Source organism: Balaenoptera physalus, assembly GCF_965194825.1.
Source record: "Balaenoptera physalus genome assembly, chromosome: 1".
Taxonomy (NCBI): domain Eukaryota; kingdom Metazoa; phylum Chordata; class Mammalia; order Artiodactyla; family Balaenopteridae; genus Balaenoptera; species Balaenoptera physalus.
The window spans coordinates 157,486,319-157,504,460 of NC_138882.1; the positions used below are offsets into that span (position 1 = coordinate 157,486,319).

Genomic DNA, 18,142 nt, shown 5'->3' on the forward strand with positions numbered 1-18,142 from the left:
GTCTGGAGCCTGTGTTCCCCAACAAGAGAGGCCGCAATAATGAGAGGCCCGCACACCGCAATGAAGAGTGGCCCCCGCTTGCCACAACTGGAGAAAGCCCTCGCACAGAAATGAAGACCCAACACAGCCATAAATAAATAAAAATTAAAAAAAAAAAAAAAAAAAAAAAAACTGGGTAGAGAAGTGTGAGGCTTCAGAGGAGGAAAAGGAGCCAGCAGAGAGGTATGAGGGAAACCAGGAGCACCAAGGGTTATGGCCTACAAGGAGTGTCGAAACACGTGAAAAGAAAGATTGATGTCAAGTGCTCCTGAGACAACAAGGACCAAGTATAAAATGTGTTTCTTGGAATTAGTGTCATGGAAGTCAGTGGTAACTGTTAGAAGAGTTGTTGAAATGATAGCTATAGAAGCCAAGATAAAGTGGGTTGAGAAGTGAACATGATGGCAATTTGTTGAGACTGTGGAGAAAGCATTAACCACCCTGAAAAGTTTGGCTCTGAGAAAGAGAAAATTAGGATGTTACCCAGATGGGGATTTGAGAGTGGAAGTTAAGGTCTCCCCGCTACCCTGGTTCTTAGAAGAGAGAGGGGTTGGGATCCTTGGTGCAGTCACTAGTCTTGAGCTAGAAGGAAGAAGGAAAGGTTAAGGGTAGATGCAAAGTTTCACATTTTGTGGTATTTCAAACCACAACAGAGAAGAGCACAAAATGTAAATCTCATAAAAATCCCATAAAAAAACTCCAGATCATAGTTTTGAATTATATGCATATCACTCAATTTTACAATTTCAAGAGCTAGTCTCTTATCTTCTTTTTTAAAAATATAAATGTTAAAATAGTTTCAAAACTATTTTAAATTCAAAATACTTGAATTTAAGAGTACATTGAAGTCATCTGATCAAAAGTATACTTGCATAATATTGAGTTAAATAAATTGTTATTCTCAACAGTAAGTTAAACAAATGCCTTCAGCAATCCTTCACATTTGTTTGAATTGGGTGCAATTCAAAAAATAATAATTTTATTTGAGCTATCACATAAGTAACATAACTATAGGGCATAACAGCCTATGCTAAGATAGACTCTCATCCAGAATAATAATAACATCAAAATAATATTGAACCCATACTACATGCCAGGCACTTTGCATGCACTGTCTCCATTCTTCTAGGTAGGCCTTACTTACCATCCCCACTTTACAGATGAGCACATTGAAGGCTAGAGAAGCTAAGTCATGTGACCTTGATCTGTCCTCTGTATCACATGGTGCCTCCAAGGTATCATAAGACCCCTCCCCTGCCAGTTCTTCTCATTACACAGACACATATAGTGAGCCATAAATGGACCAACATTTTCTAATATCAACCTGCATTCATTATTGACTAAATAGTAACATTTTACCCTGGTAAGAAACAAAAAGGAAAATCAACCTGAATTATACATTTTGAAGTATTCAATATTACCAAATTCAAATCATCTAAGTATTTTCCCACGTGACCGCTATTCACATTTCCTTAAATTACTTAAATTCCTGAAACTTAGAGCAGAGTTACCTACTCCAATTACAATGAACTCTGAGCCTTATTCAGAATTAGAAAAATATATCCAGGTTCCTATATTCCTGTAGAACAGGATCCAAACTTTTCTATGGACAACAGAAAGAGCTTATTTTTCTATAAGTAAATACCGCATAACTTTATTCATAAAATGGTACCCATTTTGATAAACAAAAACTATATATACAAATATGAAATCTTAAACTTTAAGGAAAAACTTGACAAAGACTAAAGACGTTGCCTTTACAAGCAAATTTAAAAATTTTTTAAATATTTTAAACTTAAAATATTCTTCTTTGTAATGTGACATTAGCAAAATTATAAATGTGTTACTACTTCCTTTTTTTTCAATTGCTTTAGCTTCCATGGTTAACAGCACTAGCTCTATTAATCATGGCTAGCCCATTGTGTTACTTAAATGGCTTTTAATTTTTAATATGCAGAAAGACATTCTACCATAGAGACAACGATGGGAATTGTCAAAATAAAATTAATGAAGAACCTATTTTGCAAAACTTCCATGTATATTGTATTTATGATAATGATCTCAGCAGATCTGCAGAAGTATTTTTTCAATTTCATTTTTAATGATTTTATTCAAAGCCTTCATTGTATTGGTAATAGCTCTGATGGGTCACTTCATTTTTTGTTTTTTTGCAACCTTTATATTTTTTACAATAGATTTTCCTCCACTTGAAATAATTGGGTTGGAGGGGAAAAAATGCAAGTATGTCGGCATCAGTAGGTCAGTTCTTGAAATATTAAAATTGTTAAGTAATCACTCTATCAAGTGCATAACAGAAATGATACTTTACAGCCCTTTTGCCTGAAACTCTGGTCAGAGTTGGGAGCACACCATCTGGATCTCAGCCAGCGGAAAACGAAGCAAGAGAAGAAACCAGTCTTTCTGCCCTGTCTGCCCTACGTTAAACTTTCCCCAGGACAAGAAATAACCGAGCCAGTAAATGGGAGCAGGAAAGAGGGAAATGAGGATTAATGTCTCCAAAAATTATCCTGCTTTGTGTCAGATCTACTTACAGATCAAACCGCTGACCAGCTTCCTGCAATGTGCCGTTCTGTGGATGGAACATAACTCCTGGACTCACGTGGTACTTAAGCCAGTGGCAAACTAAGCCTCAGTTTCCCCAACTGTAAAACATGGCAGTGACAATAGCACCTACCACGGTCAGTTACTGTGAGAATTAAATGCACAGCACTGAGCACTGTGCCGGAGCAGCGAGTGCACACGTGTTTTTATACACTGTGATTATCAGAGAAACAAGGGCTCCAGCCAGGGAAACCTAAGGAAGTGAAGGAAGGGGTATGTCATTCAGCTATTCAGCCATTAAACAAACATAAATTAAACAACAAATATGTATACTAAACAAACATATCCCATCAATAAACAAATATGCAAAGACACTGTCATGCAGTTTACCATCTACCACATATTTCCCACCAAGTGAATGTTTATTAAGTGAATGAATGAACCATGGTTCAAACCTCTTTTTCAATGCTTTCATCCCTACATTTTCAAAAATTCTGAGTGAACCAGCTACAACAGCTACCACTATTGAGGAAATGGTGGGGTGGCTTTGCCCCTAGAATGAAGCTGAAAGCTGGAAATTACTTTATGTGCTGCTAAGGAACTGAAAAGCACAGCCAGAACCTTTTAAACAGAAAGATGCTCAAATGGGCAGAAATGAGTTAAGTAATAAGGTTAGGTAAAGGACTTTAAGTATTTTTTGTTACAGAAAAAGGGACTTACTTTAGAGACAAATGGACTTTTAGACTCTTGTAATTTAAAAGAATCCATACCTGGAACACAAGGAAGTGGAAATAACCAGAGTTTACAGAAATATGTCACTTTCAGAAATATTCCCTTGCTTGATTCTCCCGATTGCTCTGTGAAAGGTAGGGCAACATAAGGTTCATTTCACAGATAAGTATGCGGAAACACAGAGAGCTCCCAGGGTGAGCCAGATGTACAAGTGAGACTAAATCTGGGTTGCTGGTCCCAGCTCGGGCTCCCAGCAGCTGTTGCAAAAGGGACTGGCATGTGTATTGTTTCACATTTGTGTCATCTCTTTCTGGCCAGGGTTTTCCAGAACTGGTAGGAGGGCATGCATGTGTTGCCAAGGAAGGAGTATGTAGGAAAGGAGAGAGTGGAGGTCAGACAATCAGTCAGTCTTGAAGAAGCTGAGCTGGGGAGGTGGTAGAAAAAATGCAATGTCTGGGGTAGGGGCAACTTATATAAGTCAGAGAGACCCACCTGATGATCTACAAGGGATACTAATGTCTGGGCCCAGATGAGGAAGTCGTGGTCAGGGTGTTGATCAAGACCCAGTGCAGAAAGTTGGGGTGTAGTGATGAGGATAGATTCAGATCCCCCAGATTCCAGGGTAGAACAGATGCCTTACCCCCCCGTTCCAAAGACCCTTCCTTAGCCCATATATTGAGAGTCAGGGTAGAAGCCCTAAGTCAGTTCTTATTCTGGGAGCTCAGGAAGCCTTTGTCCTCCCCCTTCCCCACCTCAGAATGGATGCTTCCTATCTGTGCTTGGTATTTTTAAAGAAACGTAGGCTCTGCACGGGGTCCCACTCAGACTTCTTAATGAGCCTAATGGGGGACCCCGGGGGGTAAACTGACACTTTGGTCCCTGAGGGGGCGAATGGAGACCTCTCTGAAGTCTGACAGATACTTTCTCTTCCTGTTCTGCCTCACAAACTGCTGACTCTACTTTACAAACATCTATCAAATCTGATCTGTTCAGTCTTGCTGCTGCCATGGTTGTAGGTCAGACCTAGACCAAGTCAATGTCTTGCTTCAAAACCATCATGGGTTTTGGAAAAGGTCTTCTTTCTTGTGATGGCATGCAAGGCCCATCACAAGTTATATCCCTACTCTTACTTCCATCTCCATCTTCCACGGCCCTTTTTCCCCCTCAGCCACACTCACCTCATCATTCCCTAAAACCACCATGCCTCCAGACCTTTGCCTTTGCTGTTCCTTCCTTCTGATTCCTTCTCAATTCACCTCCTCCCCAATTGGATGGGCTCTGAAGATCCCAGCAGAAAATTCACAGCCAGTAGAAGATTAGAGAGGATAAAGCAAGGGATTCATTTCATATCAGGAATGCCAACGGGCACAGAGTTTCAGCCAGCTTCCTCTTGAGGCCTTTCTTTCTACACAGCTCCCCCGCAGGGACTTACTCCAGGTCCCAAAGGAGGTAGTCAAGTCCAGACCAAGAGAGGAGTCTACTAGCCCGGCCACTGTCATTGTTCTTACTGCCATGAGGTGGCACTGTTGGAAACTGGTTTTGCTCCGTAAAGCCACCTGGGAGTGATGCTGAGGTACCACTGATGTTGCCCAAGCTTCAGTCAGGGCTACCCACCTAGGGGATTGCTAATGTCACAATTCTTTTTAGTTGACACCCTCTCCCATTTCAGCCACTGTGTCTCAAAGCACTGCACCAGAAAAAGCTACTAGAACGAGCCACAAACCAAGGCAAAAATCATTCCTTCCCCTAAAAACTCCTAGGGCCTTATGTTGAATGTGGTGCCCAGTCTAGAATGTCCCTTTGCATAAGGTAATTTTATTTAAATGGAATCACTGCCCTTCCCTGCCACTGAGATTATCAGGACCACGTTGTTGGTCCTCCCAAATCTCCCTCACTTCCAGTTATGCAGCTGAGGAAGGAGTGTTTGTCCCTCTGTACCTGTTTGTGTAGAGAACTTTGACTCAGAGACACAGTTTTTGCCAAATCCCACAAACAGAAGGTCCTATTACACCCTGAGTTGTCCCAGAAAATGGATATCTATTCTCCCTACAACCCAAGGGACTCTCATGGGACAAACAGAGCCAGCTTCAAGGTGTACATCTGATTCTACTTCTAGGTTAATATCCAAAATATATAAATAGCTCATACAACTCAATATCAAAAAAACAACCTGATTTAAAATGGGCAGAAGACCTGAATAGACATTTTTCCAAGGAAGACATACAGATGGCCAACAGGCACATGAAAAAATGCTCGACATCACTAATCATCAGAGGAATGAAATCAAAACCACAATGAGATATCACCTCACACTTGTCAGAATGACTATCATCAAATAGAACACAAATAATAAATATCAGTGAGGATGTGGAGAAAAGAGAACCCTCACACACTGTTGGTGGGAATGTAACTCGATGCAGCCACCGTGGAAAATAGTATGGAAGTTCCTCAAAAAAATAAAAATAGAACTACCATATGATCCAGCAATTCTAATCCTGGGTATATATCTGAAGAAAATGAAAACACTAATTTGAAAAGATACATGTACTTCAATGTTCATAGCAGCATTACTTACAATTGCCAAGGTATGGAAGCAACCTAAGTGTCTATCAACAGAGGAATGGATAAAGAAGATGCGGTATGTATATACACAATGGAATACTAATCAACCATTTTAAAAAATGAAATTTTGCCATTTGCAACAACATGGTTGGACCTGGAGGGTATTATGCTTAGTGAAATAAGTCAGATAGATGAAGACAAATACTGTATGTTATCACTTATACGAGGAATCTAAAAAATAAAACAACTAGCGAATATAACAAAAAGAAACAGACTCACATATATAGGGAAGAAACTAGTGGTTATCAGTGGGGAGAGGGAAGTGGGGAGGGACGAGATTGGGGTAGGAGATTAAGAGGTACAAACTACTATGTATAACATAAATAAGCTGCAAGGATATATTGTACAGCACAGGGAATATAGCCAATATTTTATAATAACTATAAATGGAGTATAGTCTTTAAAAATTGTGAATCACTATGCTGTACATCTGAAACTTATATAATATTGTAGATCAGCTATACCTCAATAAAATTGATTAATTATTTAATTAAATTTTAAAAAAAAGGAAAGCCAAGATGAGAGATGGAGAGAATGTGACCCCCTTGGAATCTCTAATTCCAGGCCTATAGCATCCTGTGATTTGGTTATGTGAATCAGTAAAGTCTCAGGTTAGGTTTCTGTTACTTTCCACTAAAACATAAACAAACAAACAACAACAACAATGAAACTCCCAACTAATATATCTGATCCTCATTAAAAATTGCACGTTGTTGTTTTATAAAGGTTTTGTGTACCCTTTCTCTCTGTCTCTTAATGATAACCCTGTTAAGAAGCACATGTATTTTCTTTAAAAAATGAGACATAATTCACAAACTACAAAATTCACCATTTTAAGGTGCACAATTCAGTGGTTTTTAGTATATTCCCAAAGTGTACAACCATCACCACCATAAAAAAAATTTTTTTCGGACTTCCCTGGTGGCGCAGTGGTTAAGAATCCGCCTGCCAATGCAGGGGACATGGGTTCAAGCCCTGGTCTGGGAAGATCCCACATGCTGCGGAGCAACTAAGCCCGTGCGCCACAGCTACTGAGCCCACGTGCTGCAACTACTGAAGCCTGTGTTCCACAACAAGGGAGGCCACCGCAATGAGAAGCCCGCGCACCTTAATGAAGAGTAGGCCCCGCTCGCACAACTAGAGAAAGCCCGCGTGCAGCAAAGAAGACCCAACACAGCCAAAAAATAAATAAATTTTTTTTTTAATTTTTTTCAGTTGAGACTGTGCAACTTTTATAGCTACACAAATGGAGGGAAGCAGGAATAATTTCAAAGGAAGGTGTATTCATTTTCTACTGCTGCCACAAACAAAGTGCCACAAACTTAGTAGCTTAAAATAACACTAATTTATTATCTTACAGTTCTGTAGGCCAGAAGTCTGACATGTGTCTCACTGAGCTAAAATCAAGGTGTCAGCAAGGCTGCATTTCTTTCTGGAGGCTCAAGGGGAGAACCCATTTCATTGTTTTTTCCAGCTTCTAGAGACCATCCACATTCCTTGGTTCATAGACTGCTTCCACCATCTCCAAAGTCAGCAACACTGGATCTCTGACCCTTCTGTAGTCACATCTCCCTCTGACCACAGCCTGGAAAGGTTCTCTGCTTTAAGGACCCATGTGATTCAGTTTGGACCCATCCAAATAATACAAGAAAATCTCCCCCATTTCAAAGTCTTTAACTTAATCACATCTGCAAAGTCCCTTTTGTCATGTAAGTGACATATACACAGGTTCTAAGGATAAGAACGTGGGCATATTTGGAAGGGCTGTTATTCTGCCTATCACAGAAGGTAATCCAAAAGTTAACTGAGGGTTGTCCAAGTAACTAAGGTTTTTGAAGCTGAGATATTTGGCAAACACACTCATGAAATATAACATATTGGTTAAGATTCTTGGCTCAATATTCAGAACAAACCAGTTTCAAATAATGGGGCACTATTTGCTATCTGTGTAACCTTGAGCAAGTTACTTTGCGGCTTTGGAGACTCAGTTTCCTCTGTTGTAAAATGGGCATTTTTTCAGTACTTATTCATAGGGCTTGCAGCGGAAGCCCTTGTTCACCTTCAAGATCCCCCTGCAGAACCAAGGCATTCATTCCTCTAGCTCCCTGGTGTGTTGGCTGCTAATGGCTCAAAGATGCATCCTTCTCCGGGGATTGCCCTGCTGCAGCCAAAGGGCAGAAAGGACTGAAGATCAGCTCCAGAACTTAATTCCAAGAAGAACAAAGCTCCAGAGGAGATTAAACTTTCAACCTCGGCAGGATTGCCACAACAAAGTCAGGGTACCACTTGGGAAGAATGGGACCCTTAAACATGAGATAGGACATCTGAGTCAATGCACTTAAAAAGCTTGGGTCCCGAGCAGAGAGTGAACAGGAGGCGGAGCCGGGGGAGCTGCTCTCGGAACTCCTCCTGGCCCTCTGCCAGGGAGGAGTTACCGCAGCTCTTCGCTTTGGGGGAAGATGAAGAGTTAGAAGAGGAATATGATGAGGAGGAACCTCTTAAGTTTCCCAGTGATTTTTCACGTGTGCCCAGTGGAAAGAAACCTGCACCCTGGAGACAACGGCACCGTGTTCCAGCCAAGGAGGATACTTGGGAGGGTGGACGCAGCGATCCCAGATCCCCGGGTCTACATCGGCTGGGTCGGAAACGGAGTCAGGCAGATTAGCTCAGAGGACTGGAATTGTGGGGGAGAGAGGAACTGTGTCAGCCTGGACAGGCAGGTTTCTGGTGGCTGATCGAACTGCTGGTATCAGTGGGGGAGTACGTGGAAACTTATGGCCATCTCATCCATGCACGCAGGCAGCTGAAAGGCAGTAATCTGGACCTTTTTTGTGTCTGGGTGGGAGTCTGGGCAGGGCGGCTTGAGGGCAGGGCCCAGGTGATGTTCCAGTTTCTGAGCCAAGGGTTTCGCTATGGGGTAGGGCTGTTCACCCGTTTTCTTAGGCTACTGGGTGCTTTGCTGCTCCCGGCTCTGGCCCTTTTGTTGGGCTGTCTACAGTTGGGCTGGAGGTTTCCGGTAGCACTGAGTGACCGGTTAGGCCGGAGGGGTAAAGCCACCTGGCTCTTCTCTTGGCTGGCTTCTCCCACCTGGCAGCGGTGCCTGATTCTGCTGAGAGAGAGCAGGCTGTGGCAGCAGCTGGTAAGAATAGTTCAGTGGGGTTGGCTGGAGTTGGCCTTGGATCAAGCAGAGGACCAATAGGCAGGGGAATGCACCTGTAGCTAGTGGTTGCTACTGCCAGCCTGAAGAGGAAGTGGCTCAACTATTGACCATGGCTGGGGTTCCTGAGGATGAGCTAAACCCTTTTCATGTGTTAGGGGTTGGAGCCACAGCATCGGATGTTGAACTGAAGAAGGCCTATAGGCAGCTGGCAGTGATGGTTCACCCTGACAAAAATAATCATCCCCGGGCTGAGGAGGCCTTCAAGGTTTTGCGGGCAGCTTGGGACATTGTCAGCAACCCTGAAAGACGGAAGGAATATGAGATGAATCGAATGGCAGAGAATGAGCTGAGCCGGTCAGTGAATGAGTTTCTGTCCAAGCTGCAGGATGACCTCAAAGAAGCAATGAATACTATGATGTGCAGCCGATGCCAGGGAAAGCCATAGGAGGTTTGAAATGGACCGGGAACCTAAGAGTGCCAGATACTGTGCTGAGTGTAATAGGCTGCATCCTGCTGAGGAAGGAGAATTTTGGGCTGAGTCAAGCATGTTGGGCCTCAAGATTACCTACTTTGAGCTGATGGATGGAAAGGTGTATGACATCACAGAGTGGGCTGGATGCCAGCATGTGGGAATCTCCCCAGATACCCACAGAGTCCCCTATCACGTCTCATTTGGTTCACGGATGCCAGGCACCAGTAAGCGGCAGAGAGCTACCCCAGATGCCCCTCCTGCTGACCTTCAGGATTTCTTGAGCCAGATCTTCCAAGTACCCCCAGGCCAGGTGTCCAACGGGAACTTCTTTGCAGCTCCTCAGCAGGGCCCTGGGGCCACTGCAGCCTCCAAGCCCAACAGCACAGTACCCAAAGGAGAAGCCAAACCGAAGTGGGGGAAGAAAGTGAGGAGGCCCTTCCAACGTTGACACCCCCTCTCTTTCCACAAATCAGTGTCAGGGAGTCAAAAGGGCTGTGTACAGCTCAGGATGGAGTTTGATTTGTTTATTTTTAAATATTTAAAGAAGGGAAAATTTTAAGCTCAAATTGTTCACTCAGTACTTATAGGAAGCCCTGGAACTACTCTCCCTCCTCCAGCAGCACCCAGGAACTGAGTCTTGTCTCCTGACAATACCAAAGAAATAGGGGGTGGCTAGAACAAAGAACCTAGGGCCTGGACCTGGACTGGACAATATCTCCCGTAGTAGTGTGGGAACTGGGTATTTCCCTGGAGTCTGTATGCCTTTGTCTTGTCTTTTGCTTCTACAGCTGATGACACTTCCCCCCTCCTTTAAAAAAAAAAAATCTTGGGTCCCCAATCCCCCTTGAACGATTCCAGCCAGTTGAAAATCAACTCTTGTCATGCTCCTGGGCCCCAGTAGAGATAAGGTACCTAACCATGGAGCACGAATGACCATGTAGTCACAAACATTTGTTTGAGCTGGGTCTGTCAGACCTGCTAAGTCATAAGTTTGGGCAGGCCCAGCAGCAATAGATCATAAGATAGAAGTGGTACACCCGGGATCTGGTGCAGCTAGGACCAGAGAACACAAATAAGCTGCATGAGCTTTATGTTATGCATGAGCTAAGTGGCTCAAACTTTTATATTGTCCACCACTGTTGCTTGGGACACTTTCCCTCAGTTCATACCAATAGCTGCAGGTGTGGTCCTTTATGACTCACTGATGGAAGAGAAAAAAGGCTGAGCATGGTGCCCACGTGGGTTGGGTCAGTCTGTGAGTGCAAGTTGTTAATGGACTGCTACTGCTCTACAGCCCCATTCAGGGGCGGTTCTGAAGGGCAGCAGTGAGAGGAAATCTTCCCAACGCACAGAGCTTTAGGAAGTGCATCTGATCATACTTTCAATGAGAAATAGAATAAGAATATGTACAGACTCATGAGCAGTGGTGAGTGGCTTGGCTGGTTTGACTGGGACCTAGAGGGAGGAAGGTTAGAAAATAGGAGAGAAGAAGGTCTGGGAAACAGTTGTGTGGATGGAAAAATGGCAATGGGCACGAAGTGTGAAGATCTTTGTATTGCATCCTAATACCCACCCAAGAGTTTCTATCACAAAAGAAGCATAAAAAACCTGGTAGATAAAGTGACTCAATCAGTTAACATCAGCCTCTGTCATCATGTGTTCCAGTATTGGCACAAAGGGTACATGAGCAGGGTAGCCATAGTGGCAAGGAAGGAGGCTATGAATGGGTCCAATAACATGGACTCCCTCCTACTCATGAAGTTTTACCTAGCTACTGCCACTGTGAAACATTCAACCTACCAACAAAAGAGACCAATGCTAAGCCCCTGAAACAGGACATCCCCTGAGAAGATAAACACATTGGATATCTTGCATCCTGAAAGAGACAGGATTAATCTTAACTGGATTTGGCCAAGTTCCAGTTATTGGTTTACCATTCTTGCCTGCAGGGCTTCAGCTAACACCATTGTTCAAGGGCTTACACAGGGTTTGGCTTAACACAAGATCTCACACAACATCATCTTCGACTATGAGACCTGCTTTACAGGAAAGGAGGTATGGTAGTGAACATAGAACCATGGGATCCATCATATACTGCCCACCAAAAGGTTTGTCCTGAAAAGGTGATGTAATGGCCTTTTGAAAGCACAACTGAGGCTCCAACTTGGACATAATACCTTGTGAGGATGGGGTCCCATGGACATAATATACAACCTACTCATTGACCTAATGGTTCTGTACTTTCAATGCATAGATTACATCGGTCTAGAAACCAAAGAGTGGAAGAAAAATTGACTCTGCTCACCATCACTCTCAGTGATTCACTTTGGGGAATGAATGCTCCCTTTATGCACAAAAATAGGCTCTGTGGATCTGAAGACTTTTTTCCCAAAGGGGAGATATTTCTACCAGGGGCACAGCAAAAATCCCATTAAACATTAATCTATGGCTTCCACCCAGTTACTTCAGGTTCTTTTTACCAAGAGACAAGCAGGCAAGACAAGGAGTCCCATCCTGTAAAGGGTAATTGACCCTGATCACTAGGAGGAGGTATGGCTGCTATTCACGACGGGAGCAGGGTAAATTACTTTGACATCCAAATGACCAACTAGGAAATCTTCTGGTATTTCCCTACCCAATTATGACAGTAGACAGACAAGTGCATCCTGAGATGATCATGTGTGATCAAGTGCTCAGTCCCTATGGGATAAGGAGCTGAGTCACCCCATCTAGACCATCAGAGATGATAGCTGAAGATGAGGAAAATTTAGAAGGAGTAGAGGAGGGAGATGATGAGTATCATTTGTGACCTTGAGAGCACAAATGGTCATCTCATTTGCCTTCTAAGTTTCCCAAGGAAATTACTACATGAAGCAAGTGGATCCAGGCAGTGAACAGTGTGGATTATAAAGGAGATTATGGTGTACCACTGAGTTCCCCCTTTAGGAATGAGGTACATATTCCCCCAACTGCTAGGAGTATTAGCTGCTGATGGCTCACATCTATGTTCCTCTCTGGGAAATTCCCTAGGCCACATGAGCCTGCCTTGCCCAAGATAACATTCCCCTTTTAGGGGCAGCCTGCAATCAATGACTGGTCAGTGTAGAGGTACAACTGTTATTCCCCTTACCCCTTTTCAGAACAACTCTAAAGGACACCCCAGATTCAGTGCTTACTATGAGATTGCCTGAGCCAACTATTTCAAGTGTATCACAGTTCATATTCTCCCCCTGCCTAATCCCTGCTGTCCTTGCTTCCTCACAGGTGTTGTTCCATAGAGCATTTCCTAAAAACTACCTTCCAGTGTAGTATACATATTAAGGAAGCTAATTTAGTACAATGCTGAGAATATAGTATTGTGCCAAATAAATGATAGGCCAGTAGTAGCAAAACTGGAGTTAGAAATCTGAGGTGTCGGTCCTGACTCCAACACGTACTTGCTTTGTAACCTTGAGAAAGTCAATTGATACCTCTGGGCCTTAGTTTTCTTATCTGTAAAATAAGGTTAATAACACCTGATAAATTGAGGAGTAGATATGAACGTGCTTTGGAAAGGTTAAGCAGTAGACAAAGGTAGAGCAGACTGTTTTTTTGTTTTTTGTTTTTTTGCTGCTCTACTGCTACCAGCACTGTGTTAGGTGCTAAGGAAAGAAAATCTCACTTTCTTAGAACTTGCCTCTGACTCTCATTCCAGATAGGAAGTGGTGATACACAATGTTCCCAGCTGAAGAGAAACTTGACAGTTCTGTGCTTCGCCTTGGATGGGAAAAGTAGGCAAATATTTAAATATTTGAATATTAGAAGGCCCTCTGTCAGAGTGACATTAGGAAAGATGGCAAAGTCAGAAGCCCCAGGAATCCATATCTCCATCGAAACACTTGAGCTAGCAGGAGCTGTTTAAGCAACTATTTTGGAACTCTGAGTCTAGTAGAACACTCATAACATCTAAGGAAAAGCTTGATGAAGGGACAGGTAAATTTCAGTCAGTTTCAGCTTTCTTGCATTAGTGGCTACTATCTCCAGGGCAGGCAGCTGTGGGGACAGTGGCATGTGTTTCCAGTGCAACTTGCTGGAGCCAGGGTTGGCAATAAGGCCCTGTCCTCCCAAGGCTGGAGTTGAGTGTTTCAGTTGCTGATTTGCTGCTTTTCATCACTAAGGGACCAGCACAATATGTTTTGGCCCCCACAGGCTGAAATGGCTTCCCAACTAAGAGGGAATTTTAAGTGACAGGATCCCCCCACCCCATCTTGTGAGCCAGACATTTAAAGACATATTTTCCAGGTCACTGGCTGACAACAGAGACAATGGAAAATAACTGGCTGGCCACACACAGCAAGGAATACACACTTTGCAAAAATAGTTTGGAAGAGTCACAAGGGATGGCTCCCAGCTTCAACAAGTAAAATACAAGTAATGACTGAAGAGTGAGAGGATTAGATTTCCAAATTGCTACAACATAATAGTCAGAATGTCCAATAATCAACAAAAATTACAAAACATGCAAAGAAACAGAAAAATATGACCCACTCAAAGGAAATAAAAATATGACATAAACTATTCCTGAGGGAGCCTAGACATTGGAATTTTTTGTCAAAGATGTTAATCAACAGTGTTAAAAATGTTTAATGAGTTAAAAGAAACCATGGACAAAGAACTAAAGGAAATTAGGAAAATCGTGTTTGAACAAAATGAGATTATCAATAAAAAGATAGAAATTATAAAAATAAACAAAACAGAAAAGTACAATAACTGGTTCTGAAAAGTACAATAACTGAAAAGAAAAACTCACTAAAGAGATTTGACAGCAGATTTAAGCAAGCAGAAGAAATGATCAGTCAACTTGAAGATAAGACATTTGAAATTAGCCAGTTGGAGGAACAGAAGAAAAAGGAATGAAGGAAAATAGAGCCTGAGACCTGTGGGACCCATCAAGCATACCAATATGTGCATTTTAAGAATCTCACAAAAATAGAGAGAAAGAGGAAGAAAAAATATTTGAAGAAATAATAGTCTAAAACTGCCCAAATCTGATGAAAGATATGAATACACACGTCTAAGAATCTCAATGAACTCCAAGCAGTATAAACTTGAAGAGATCCACACTGAGACACATTATAGTCAAATTATAAAAACCTAGAGGCAGAAAGAGAATTCTGAAAGCAGCAGGAGAGAAGTGACTCATCACATACAAGGGATCCTTTATAAGATTAACAGCTGATTTCTCACCAGAAATCATGAGGGCCAGAAGGCAGTGGAATGATATATGTGAAGTCCTGAAAGAAAATGTCAATTAAGAATTCTATATCTGGCAAAATTATCTTTAAAGAATGAAGGAGAAGTTAAGACATTCCAAGATAAACAGAAGCTGAGGGAATTTAATACCAGTGCACCTGCCCCACAAAAAGTGCTAAAGAGGGACTTCCTTGGTGGCACAGTGGTTAAGAATCTGCCTACCAATGCAGGGGACACGGGTTTGAGCTCTGGCCTGGGAAGATCCCACATGCTGTGGAGCAACTAAGCCTGTGCACCACAACTACTGAAGCCCATGTGCCCTAGAGCCCATACTCTGCAACAAGAAAAGTCACCACAATGAGAAGCCCCCACACCACAACAAAGAGTAGCCCCCGCTTGCTGCAGCTAGAGAAAAGCTTGCGTGCAGCAACAAAGATGCAACGCAGCCAAATAAATAAATAAGAATATAAATTAAAATGCTAAAGAAAGTTCTTTAGCCTCAAATAAAGGACACTAAACAGTAACTTGAAGATATAAAACATATGTTAAAGAATACTAGTAAAGGTAACTTCATAGGTAAATATAAAAGCCAGTATTATTGTAGTTTTCTTTTGGTTTGTAATTTCTTTTTTCTACATAAATGAAAAGGAAAATTCATTAAAATTATATAGCTATGTTAATAAGCATACAATATATAAAGACATAATCTTTGACAATAATAATATAAAGAGGTTGGGACAGAGATGTATAGGAACACATGTTTATATACTACTGAAACTAAGTATTATTCAATAAGATTAATATAAATTTAAGGTGGTAATTGTAAGCTCCAAGATGACCACTAAGAAAATAAATTTAAAACATACATAAAAGGCAAGATGAAGGGAATCAAAAAGGCGTACTACAAAAGATAAACAAAATGCAAAAACAAAAAGGCATTAATGGAGGAAATGAACACAAAACATATGACACACAGAAAACAAATAGTTGAATGGCAGAAGTAAATCCTTCTTTATAAGTAATCACATTAAATATAAATGCATTAGACTCTTCTATTGAAAGACAGACTTTGGCAAATTAGATAAGAAAAAAACCAGGATCCATCTATATGCTTCTAGAAGAGACACACCCTAGATATAAGGACACAAACGGTTGAAAGTAAAAGGATAAAAAGTAAAGTAAAAGGATAAAAAATACATCCCATGCCAACAGTACCCATAAGAGAGCTTGGGTGGCTATATTACTATCAGAAAAATGGATTTTGAACTCAAAAATTTATAAGAGATAATAAAGGACATGATATATTGATAAAAGCTTCAATACAGCAAGAAGATATAACAATTAAAAAATATACACACCCAACAAAGGGGCCCCAGAATATATGAATCAAAAGTTGACAGAATTGAAAGGAGAGATAGATAGTTCTATGATAAGTTGGCGACTTCAATACCCCACCCAATAATATATTCTTTTCAAGTGCACATGGAACATTCTTTGGGATAGACCATATGTTAGGCCACAAAAAAGTCTGAATAATTTTAAAAGATTGAAATAATACAGGGACTTATCTGGTGGTGTACTGGTTAAGAATCTGCCTTCCAATGCAGTGGACGTGGGTTCAATCCCTGGTTGGGGAACTAAGATCCCACATGCCACGGGACAACTAAGCCCACACGCTGCAACCACTGAGCCAGCACACCACAACTAGAGAGAAGCCTGTGCACCACGATGAAAGATCCTGTGTGCCACAACTAAGGCCCAATGCAGTCAAAAATAAATACATACATACATACATACATAAATATTTTTAAAAAAGAAATAATGCAAAGTACATTTTCTGATTACATGGAATGAAACTAGAAATCAATAACAAAAGAAAACTGAAAAATTCACAAATTTGTGGAAATTAAACAGTACGCTTAAACAATCAATAGGTCAAAACCACAGGAGAATTAAAAAATACTGTAAGACAAATGAAAACAAAAGCATAATATGTCAAAACTTATGAGATACAGTGTAAGCAATGTTAGGAGGGAAACTTATAGCTGCAATCACATATATTGAAAAAAAAGAAAGGTCTCAGATGATAACTTAATTGTACACCTTAAGGATTTAGAAAAAGAAGAGCAAACTAAACCCAAAGCTGACAGAAAGAAAGAAATAATAAAGGTTAGAATGGAGATAAATAAAATAGAGAATAAAAAAGCAATAGAGAAAATCAACAAAACCGAAAGTTGGCTCTTTGAAAAGATCAATAAGATGACAAACCTTTAGCTAGATTGACTAAAGAAGAAAAGAGAGATGACTCAAGTTAAAAAATCAGAAATGAAAGTGGGGATATTACCACTGATTTTACAGAAATAAAAAGGATAATAAAAGAATACTATGAACAGTTGTATACTAACAAATTGGGTAACTTAGATGAAATTGACAAGTTCCTAGAAACACATAATCTATCTAACCGACTTAAGAAGAAATAGAAGATCCAAATAGAAGTGTAACTAGTAAGGAGATCAAATCAGTAATCAAAAACCTCCCAAATAAGAAAAGCCCAGATCAGATGGATTCACTGGTGAACTGTATCAAATGTTTAAAGAAGAAATAACACCAATTCTTCTCAAACTCTTCCAGAAACACTTCCTTTCTCATTCTATAAGGTCAACATTACCTTGATACAAAAACCAGACAAAGATACCACAACAAAAGAAAGCTGCAGGTCAATATTTATGATTATAGAAGCAAAAATCCTCAACAAAATACTAGCAAATTCAATAGTATATTAAAAGGATTATACATCTTGACCAAATGACATGTATTCCAGGAATTGCAAGACTGGTTCAAGATACAAAAATCAATAAATATAATACACCATGTTAATAGAACGAAGGGGGGAAAAAACCACATGATCATCTCAGTTGATGCAGAAAAAGTATTTGACAATATTCAACACCCTTTTATGATAAAAACATTTAATAAATTAGAAACGGAAGGAAACTGCCTCCAAATAATAAAGGTTACATATGAAAAACCCACAGGTAACACATACTCAATAGTGAAAGACTGAAAGATTTTCTGCTGATATCAGGAAAAATAAGGATGCCACTTTCATCACTTCTATTCAACACAGTACTGGAAGTTTCAGCTGGGGCAATTAGGCAAGGAAAAGAAATAAAAAGCATTCAAATTGGAAAGAAAGTAGTAAAATTATCTCTTTGTATATGATAAGATTTTATGTGTAAAAAACCCTGAAGAATCAACAAAAAAAATTGTTAGAGCTAATGAACCAATTCATCAAAGTTGCAGGATATAAAATCAACACATAA

The 18,142-nt window shown here is 40.8% G+C and overlaps 1 pseudogene across 1 annotated transcript; it reads left to right on the plus strand.

Moving 5' to 3' along the window:
* The first annotated feature begins 172 nt into the window (after window positions 1-172).
* LOC309646766 (dnaJ homolog subfamily C member 14 pseudogene) lies at window positions 173-17,447 on the plus strand (annotated as a pseudogene). Its single transcript has one exon. The product of its transcript is annotated as a dnaJ homolog subfamily C member 14 pseudogene (transcript).
* Window positions 17,448-18,142: the final 695 nt, after the last annotated feature.